Below are 9868 nucleotides of genomic sequence, written 5' to 3' on the forward strand. Positions count from 1 at the left end.
AGCTGAACATTATTTGGCATAGTTTCATATAGGTAAGATTAGGAAATCAGGTTAGTAAATCATAACCTAGTTCAGAGCCTTCAGTTTAATTTCTATTTCTATGTACAGGATTCCAAGTCATGCTCTTCCTGAGGCACCACAGCTTCTCTTTAGTTACACAAAGGTCCTGCTCTTGCTATATCATATAATTAAAACATTATATAGGATATCCTTTCGATCATTGCTAAGTCTTTTTCCATGTGAGATGTGTCCAAGTTACTCAGGTGCTTTTAAAATTCCTTAAAAATTCACAAGATGTCATGACCTTAAGAAGACATTTCTAATCATTGTGTCTGGGGGAGGCTGAGGTAATGTTTTCTCAGTCATCTAGTTTACATATGTCTTCATTCCATTACCATCTTGATATAATTCACAAAATCTCAGCTAATAAAAAAAAACCCACATTTAAGTCTTTAACTCCCTGTTAGCTACTTGACATTATCCAAATTCACAACCTTTGGGAAACTATGATCAATAGAGACAATTTAATAGGTTTTATAAATCTATATATGAGTAGTTCATGGTAAGAGTTTACACACATTAAGACTTGGTATAAACTACCTGTTACAGACAATAGCTCATAAAATTTCAACAGAAAATGTTGCACACCTGTAACTATAGTAGTCAGGAAGCTGAAGCAGGAGGATCATGTGTTTGAGGCCAACTATGATTACATAATATCCTCTCTGTATCTGATCAGGTTGCACTTTATGCACACATGGTCCTTTCAAAATGAAACTTCTTAGTAAACTAATTGATGCTGGGTCAGAATATTGCCTAGAGATAGAGTGCTTGCCTAGCAGGCAAGAAGCCCTGGGGTCAATACCTCAGTACCACATACAGAGAAACAGCCAGAAGTAGTGCTGAGGCACAAGTGATAGAGCGCCAGCCTAAAGATAGCTCAAAGACAGTGCCCAGGCTCTGAGTCCAAGCCCTGGGACTGGCAAGAAACCCACTTAATTGATGATAATAAAATAAAGAAAAATAAATATATAAAAGTTTAATAAAAGGAAGCAAGCTTTGGCAATCAATTTGTCATCATTAACCAACTGTACATGCATTTGAAGGAATTACTTTAAGAGTTTATGAATTATAGCTGCCACTGAAGGCATCCTGGATATCTATGGGAAGTCTGAAGCTGTTCCCTGTATAACATGGCAGGCTTAGCTGCCAAATTGTTTTTGTAAAAATGCTTAACCTGCTCAACAACCTGTGTGTGGTCAGGACCACCTGTGTGGGGTTTCATCCTTGTGGTTATTGACTGTGGGCATCATAAGATGACATCATAAAGTTACTACCACCTGCATGTGGTGTTTACCTTTAAAAGCTCAGCCCCAGGGAAGGTCAGGGCTGTTGTCTATCATCCCAAAGGTGGAGAGTACCTGAGGTACTGCTATTAAAATGAGTCCTACCTCAGTTTGTAGTAACCTGTCAGGATTAGCTCTGGTTTTTTTTTTGTAAGAATACTTAAACTGGTTGACCATCTGTGTGTAGTGTTTTCCTTGTGACCATCTGTGTGTGGTATTTTCCTGGTGAACAGGACCACCTGTGGCTTCTCAGGCCAGCTAACCTGGAAAAGACTTCTTCAAAGTTTTAAGAACTCTCCAACTCGCTTTGATGAAGCCCTAAGTCAAGACCAGCCTTTTGCACAGGACATCTGTAACTCTTATAATATGTTGATGACCTTCTCCTGGCAGCCTCAAGCAAGGAGATTTGTGAGAAGACTGCCTGAGATTTGCTCAAAAAACTTGAGCATTTGAGCTGCAAGGTATCAGCTAAGAAAGCACAACTTTGCATACTAGGCTACTTATCTGGGCTATGAGTTGAAGGAGGAACAGTGAACCCTGTCCAAAAGGAGAACTGAAGCCATTCTAAAGATACCTTCCCCTACAACTAAAAAAATAAGCAAGTCTGGGAGACAGGAGGCTGTCACCTCTGTATTCCAGGATTTGCTGAAATAGCTAAGCCTTTGTGTTCAACTGCAGCTGGAGGAGATACTCTCCTAAATGGAGGAGGAGGAACTGGCCTTTGACTCATTACAGCAGACCCTGATATTGGTGCCAGCCTTGGCCCCTCCCAATTTGCAAAGCCTTTCCAGTTTTCTGTCTCTGAGAAAAGCGGAGCAGCTAAAGGGGTACTGGCCTCAAGGTATAGGCAAAAGGAAAGATTTGTAAACTTAACAGCACCTCATGTCCATGAGGCATTATATAAAGAAAGAAATCTATTAACCTGGGCAGGAAATCAAAGAATGTGGAAGAGATCTTGGCAGTGTTGGATGCAGTGTGGCCCCCAGAATGGTGGCATTTATACATTGTCCAGGCCACCAAAGGAATGATTCCATGGAGGAAAGGGGAAACAAGGCTACTGACGAAACAGGCTACTGATGAAACAGCCATACTGGCAGCAAAAGAAGAGGTAAAGACTATCAGCACTTTAGTGGTGACCCCTCTTCCAGAGCTCCCCAGAAGCCTGCTTACTTAGCTGAGGATGGACAGGTAGAAGAACAAATGCTCCTAAATACTTAGTCTTCAGATTGGAAGACATTAGAAGACCAAAGAATTTTCATTCCTTGGCCATTAGGAAAACAACTTGTGCAACAAGCACATCAAAACACCCACATGGGAGAAATGAAACTCTACCAATTATCATGAACCTACTTTATTTCCTACCTAAAAAATCTTGTGCATAGAATTATCTCTAGGTATGTCAGCAGCCAGTGAGTAAATAACTAAACAACCTTTAAACAATCTCTGTTGCAGGAGTCAGATCTCATGGCACTTATGCCTAGAGAGTTCTGGGAAGTATATTTCACTAAGATAGAGCTAGGGAAGTACGGATATAGGTATTTGCTTGTCTTTACAGATATTTATTTACTCAAGTTAAGATGAGACCACCCAGAGGTTAAGAAGTTGCTGCAAGAGATAGTGTCTTAAATTTGGTCTCTTACAAGTAGTTGGACCTGACAATGGGCCAGCATTTGTGACTCAGGTCACTAAGTTATTATTCTCTCCCCAAACATGGACTTGACATGGAAAAATGTAAATGAGTAAGTGAGTTTAATCTTTAAAAATCAGGTTTTCTCATTTGAGATGTTTAAGGATCTTTTGAATTGCAAAGTGAGATCTGGTATTTTAATGCATAAAGCTGTTTACACTGTAATCAAGTTATTCCTGTTTAGAAAAAAAATGCATCAGGAATTTGGGACTTACTTTCTTCAGCTAAAACCTGGGGTCAAGTATTAGGAGAAAAAAAGGAAACAGACTGGACTTGGTCTTCTGCAGGGAAGGAATGTTAATTGAGATAAAGCAGTGAGGAACACAGCCTTCCTTTGGGCTTGGAGACTGGGTCTGAGCTGAAAACAGGATTTGGGTTTCTACAAGGTCTAAACAAGGAGGTAAATATTAATGAAAAAGTCACTAGGTCAAGGACAAGGGCTTTTCAGCTGGGCCCATGATGGAATGTTTCCAGCTAGCCTTAGATTGCCCTGCTGGGGTCAGGCAGTCTGCATGTACTCTGGTGACCTGCATATATGCATCTGGGAAAACAGGGTGGGGGTCAATCCTACAAATATTAGAAATTGAAATGTGCAGGCCTATTAGTATCAGAAATTTAGTCTGCTTTGTCCATCTAAAACCACTTGGGTATTTAAATATCAGGAGAAAGGGACAGGCCCTATGAAAAAGTCCACACATGGTGGAAGAGAACAAGCTAACATGATGGTTCATCGAAACATAGCCAGATGGGATGAGTGGACCAACTTCAAACACTTTTCCTTGCAGACTGACACTGGAAATCTGATGTGGATGATGACTGTTATTTCTAAAAATTACCCCTTAGGAAACTTTAAAACAAAGGTTAAAAAAGGTTTAAAAGAGGGTTAAAAAAGTTTTATCTGGAGATTGGCAGAAGATGGCGTTGGTTCAGTGTGAGTCTTTCTGAGCTCTCAACAAGAAAGCAGTTCTAGCATGGTAGTGGAAAGTTAATACCCAAAGATCCATCCTAAGGAAGCTCTAGCACCACAGAGATCTCAGTCAGAGAGAAAAAAGGCAGGAAACCAGCGCAAGAAGACAGCATGTAGCAGCACCGCCATGGAGACAAACCATCCCTCCTGAACCTGAGCAGACAGAGCCAGACAGAGCCTGCGCCAGCCCAGAGCTATCACCTGGCCATGGGGCAGGCCTGCCAGCTTCAAGGAACCAGAAAGCCCAGCAATTTGTGAGAACCTCCGTGGAGGTTCTCAGGCTCCAATTGGAGCTGGCAGCACCATCCTTCAAAAGGGCAAAGGATTTCCCAGAGGCAGCTTAGCTGGATGTCTGCCCCCAGTGCTAGCAGAAGTCCATCCCCTGGGCGGGGCCGCAGTCCTGGTAAACAAAGCTGCTCCTGACTCCACCATTTATTTTTTCTGCTCAGTCAAACAAACTGATCAGAAAAACCACAAAGCAAGAGTAAAAGACTTTTTGAAGGGTTTAGATCCCAAATTTAGTGAAGACACAAGTTTCCTATCCTGTCCCACCCCCCAAAAAAACAAACTGAAGAATACTCTTTTTTTCTTTCTTTTTTTTTTTTTACTTTTTTTCTACACTTTTTGATTTGCCATTTTATCTCCACCTTTTTTAATGTTATGATTCTTTCCTTCCCCCCCCCCACTTTCTTTCTGTCATTGTGGTCATTCCTAGAAACATAGTGACAACACTGGGTACAGACTGGATACAAATAATATTTATATTGATACAGTCACCTGCTTTTTAATCTGTTGGGGATCTTAACCCTAATATTTCTTGTCTAAGAACTCACAATTGTGTGGGATCTCCAGCCACCATTTTTCTTGTTTTTCTTTTTCTCGTTTATTTTTACTGTATAAAATTTTTATCATTGAACTCTCCTATATATAACTTCCTGTTTTCTCAATATATTCTTCTTATTACTCTTCTAATTTTCATAAGTTTTATCTTATTTTTTCTAAATTTTATACTCAACTATTTTACCTTTCTATCACATTAGTTCAGTTATCCTTACGCTATCCCTTTTCTTCATTACTATATTAATCTTACACTCCTACATTACTCTTTTCTTACCTCCCCCCTTGACTTTCATACTATTTTTCTATCTCTGGTCCTCTGTTCATCCTTCAACTTTTATAATGTATGGATCTACAGTTGATGTTTTTTGAGCAATACTGTATATCTAGGTGTTCAATTATACTATAGGTCCAGAGGGACTTAAATACAATAGAGACTGGGTTGAGGGTTTATTTTTTTGGTCATAAAATGGTGATTGCTGGTGTCTGTAAGTGTACAAAAAGAGATAGCAAGAGAGTGATAATACCAATGTAAAATTGTGAACATCTATTATCTGGCCAGCTAAAGAGGTCTAGGTTGGTTATATCTTAAAAATTGTAATCTTGTAGAGCATTAATCTTGCTCCCATTTTCAAATGGGCAGAACAAGAAATACAAGAAAAATGGCAAATCAAGGAATAGCAGGTCCGACCCAATATAAACAGGCAATGGAGTAGTCAATGGCAAACCTAGAGGAGAGTTCTCTAAATGCTATACAAATACAATTGATAAACAGGATTAATGAAAAGTTTGAAAACACACAGAAAGAGATATGTGAGAAAGCCATATCTAAATGAGATGAAACCATAAACAAATGATACATGAATGAGAGGAAGACATAAAGGAGGCCATAATAAAGGATTTACAAAGAAAAATGGATGAATTCATAGAATCCACAAACAAAAAGCTGACCGAACACCAACAAATGTCTGATGAGAGTAAAGCTGCTGAGCTAACCACTCAAATGAAAATCAAGGAGTTAAAGAAGTCCGTACATGATCTAAAACGGAAGATGCAAGGTATCAAAAATGAGCAATTAGAAGGTAGGGAGATGAAGAATAAAGTAGAAAGTTTTAATAGCAGGTTAGACAAAGCAGAAGTGAGAATTTTCAGAGTTGAAGATAATCTAGTTGTTACAGAGAAAGAACAGAAATGAGTCAAACCAAATCTAGGAAATATGAGAGAAAGCTTCAGGAGGTCCAAGATACAATTAGGAAGCCTAATTTAAGGCTAATTGGTATTGAGGAGGGTCTGGAGAAAGAGGTCAATGGTATTGGAAATATACTTCAGGGAATCATCTCAGAGAATTTCTCAAATATCCAGAAGGGCAGGCCCATCCAGATACAAGAAGCTTTTAGAACCCCAAACAGACCTGACCAGAAAAGGACATCCCACCGCCACATTATAATCTGTACAGTATCAATGTAGACCAAAGAAAGGATCCTAAAAGCAGCCAGGAAGAAGAGAACAATAACCTACTAAGGAAAACCATTCAGAATAAGCACAGATTTCTCAGCAGAGACCATGCAAGCAAGAAGAGATTGGAAGGATATACATCATGCCCTTAAGACAAATAACTACCAACCAAGAATACTGTACCCAACTAAGCTTTCAGTCATAACTGAGGAAACAATGAAAACCTTCCATTTCAAAGAAAAGTTGCAACATTACGGAGCAACCAAACCAGCATTACAGAAAATTCTCAATGATGTCCTACACCTTGAAAACCAACACAAACCTGATACTGACAAAGAAATGGCACCTAAAAATCATACCAGCTAAGTACTGCAAGAACTGACAAGCCACAGGCCCTAATGAAAGCTTTTAAAAATGGCAGTAACTGCCGGGGCCAGCCGGCAGCAAACCAGGGTTCGCGGATTGGGATTCCTGAAATAGGGGCAAGGACTAGGAAAAAATAGAAGAGAGACAAACAGATGGAGTTCGGGAGGACTACAGCCCAAGTCAGCAGTCCAAGAAGACTGTGAGCTCCAGACTGCTGCCTAAGACTGTGTCGTTTATTTTAAGTTCCGACCTTAAATACTCTTCTTAAAACTAGGGAACTGCCAGAGGCTACATTCATACAAAATAGTAAACAAATCACATATAGGATAATTGAGAAAGGATTAACATTGCTTAAAGTCATCATGATAAGAACTGATTGACATAGCTTAAAGTCATCATGATAAGAACTGATTGACATTGCTTAAAGTCATCATGATAAGAGTTACTTCCTTGTGTATACAGTTGTGTAGGTCCAAGGTCAGGTCCAAGGTCATTGACCCCACAGTCGGTCCCCAACACTAGTTACCGTAGCAAAGATATGGATCCAACCCAGATGTCCCTCAGTTGATGAGTGGATCAACAAGACAGGTATTTATACACAAAGGAATTCTATGCTGCTGTCAGAAAGAATGACATTGCCCCATTTGTAAGGAATTAGAAAAAATCATATTATGTGAATTAAGCCAGACTCAAAGGAACATAGGCTCAATGGTTTCCCTCATATGTCATAATCAGTAGAAACCTTGGGCTCTCCTAGCAGAGATTTACAATAGAACAAAACCTAGATACATAAGGCTGTAGAGAATGATACTAAATGAAAGGACATCCAGGATATAGAAACAAAAGCCATATAAGGAGTGATTGTTGTCCTTGATGCTATCTCTCATCTCTTTTGCTGTCCCTCTGTTATCTCATTTTGTTATAGTATTTCACCTGGTTATCTGGTTTATTGTATATATATGTATTTGGTTATTTGAATGCCGGATAGGGAAGGAAGGAAAACAAGATGAGTGGCAGGGGTGGGGGCAGGGAAATGGGGACCAAGACATGAGAAAGGTTATCAATGTTTGTGAAGTAATGCACCTTCCATCTGATGAATATAATGTAATCCTTCTATTAATTACAATAAAAATATATGAAAAAAGTTTTGTCTGTGTGATATAATTTGGTTTCAATATTATTTTCTAACTGAATGTATATCTTTTGATTCTTTTATTTATTCTTAATTTCATTTATTTATTCATTTATTTTTTTGCAGGTCCTAGGGACTAGACTCAGGGCCTGAGCACTGTTGTTAGGCTTTCCTCAAAGCTAGTGTTCTGCAATTTGAGCCACGGCACCACTTCCAGCTTCTCTATGTATGTGGTACTGAAGAATTGTGCCTGCGTCTTCTTGCATTCTAGGCAAGCACTCTACCACCAGATCAAACTCCTGGCCTTCTTTAATTCTTCAGAGGCATCTGCTAGTTTGGAATTCTTGGTACAGTCATGGTGTTTGTAATTCTTGCATTAAGGAAAACTGTCATTAGAGTTCAAAGGCTCAGTGGCAAAGCATTTTCCTAGCAAGTGCAATGTCCTGGGTTCAAAAAAAGAAAAGACCAAAAAAAGTCTTATTTGGGGCTGGGAGTTTGGCCTAGTGGTAGAGTGCCTAGCATGCATGATGCTCTCGGTTCCATTCCTCAAGTGTTAAGAGTGCTGGCCTTGAGAAAGTCCAAAGATGGTACTCAGGCCCTGAGTTCAAGCCTCAGGACTGGTAAAAAAAAAAAAAAAGGAATGATTTTGAGTCCAGGGGACACAAATTAATGAATATTGAGCTACTGTATATGCAATATATTTTTATAGTTTAGTCAAACTGAGTATAAAGTGATATAGACAATTACAAGGATAGCAATGATGATTATGGTTACATACCTAACTTCTATCAAGGACTTATTGTGCATCAATTGCAATGCGAAAAACTTCTTTGCTTCATTACTTAAAAATCTTGAATTAGCATATATTATTACTAGAAGTGGATTTCACTGTGACAATTCTGTATAGGTAGCTTTGAACAGCCTCATTCCTTCCCTCTATCTGTTTGGTATTGATGCATTTCACTGTGTTGCTTATATGTGTACATACTTCATATATATATATATACACACACACACTTGCATGCATATATGTATGTACACTTTGATGATTTTTACTCTTTAGTATCCTTTCCTCTTCCCCTACCCTTTACATTGCTCCCTCGAAGAAAATCCTCTTTTGCATTCATGTCCTATCATCAACAACATTACTATATGCATTTTGGTCTAGGTTCCACATATGAGTAAGATCATGTGATATTTGGCTTTTTGAACTTGGCTTGTCTCATTTAATTATCACAGCAAGCCACAAGGAAGGCAGTTAACATTATTTTTCTTTGTAGATAAAGAATCTGAAATCTAAAGTGTGTTTAAAAAATTTACATCTCATCTCTCGCATCAGATAAACAGAACTGAACATCAATCTATGAAATTGCTCAGCAGGACTTTTCAAATATGTCAAATTTGTGAAAGAAAAAAGGAATTCTTTTCCTGGTGCTGATTACTGATAGGTGAATTAAAAATTTCTGGAAATATGCCTACCAGAATAAAAATATTTTTAGACCAGTCCTAGGGCTTGAACTAAGGGCCTGTGACTCTCTCTGAGCTTCTTTTGCTGAAAGCCAGTGCCTCACCACCACTTCTGATATTTTCTGAGTAGTTTATTAGCAACAAGAGTTTCAGACTTTTCTTCTATGTGTCAATAGAACATAGAAGGTAAAATATAAGATGAATCTAAATAGTATGTCATGCCCGAAAGGAAGTGGTTAAAAAAACAATGAAATATTCCCAATATTGTCTGAACAATTTGAGCAACAAAATAAATAAAAATATTGTTATATTATAAGATAAATAAGGCAGGTATAATAGTTATACCAAAAAGACTAAATAAAAATTGAGATAAACCTTCTTTGCAGAAGAATTCCAGATAAAAACTAAAAAAACAATGAAAAAATACAAAATCACCATGAGAAAACTACAAGATAATCACTACTCACTGATTCATAAAACAGGGCTGCAATTGGTGAAATCTTAAAGGATAATTCCATATTTGCAAGAATAAAATCTTCTGCTTATCTAGAGATCTAGGCCTTGCTTTTCTAAAATACAGGGAATATAATTCAGGAAATCATGAATTTGAT

The sequence above is a fragment of the Megascapheus bottae genome, chromosome 1, assembly GCF_031878675.1.
Source record: "Megascapheus bottae isolate mThoBot1 chromosome 1, mThoBot2.hap1, whole genome shotgun sequence".
NCBI classification, from domain to species: Eukaryota; Metazoa; Chordata; class Mammalia; order Rodentia; family Geomyidae; genus Megascapheus; species Megascapheus bottae.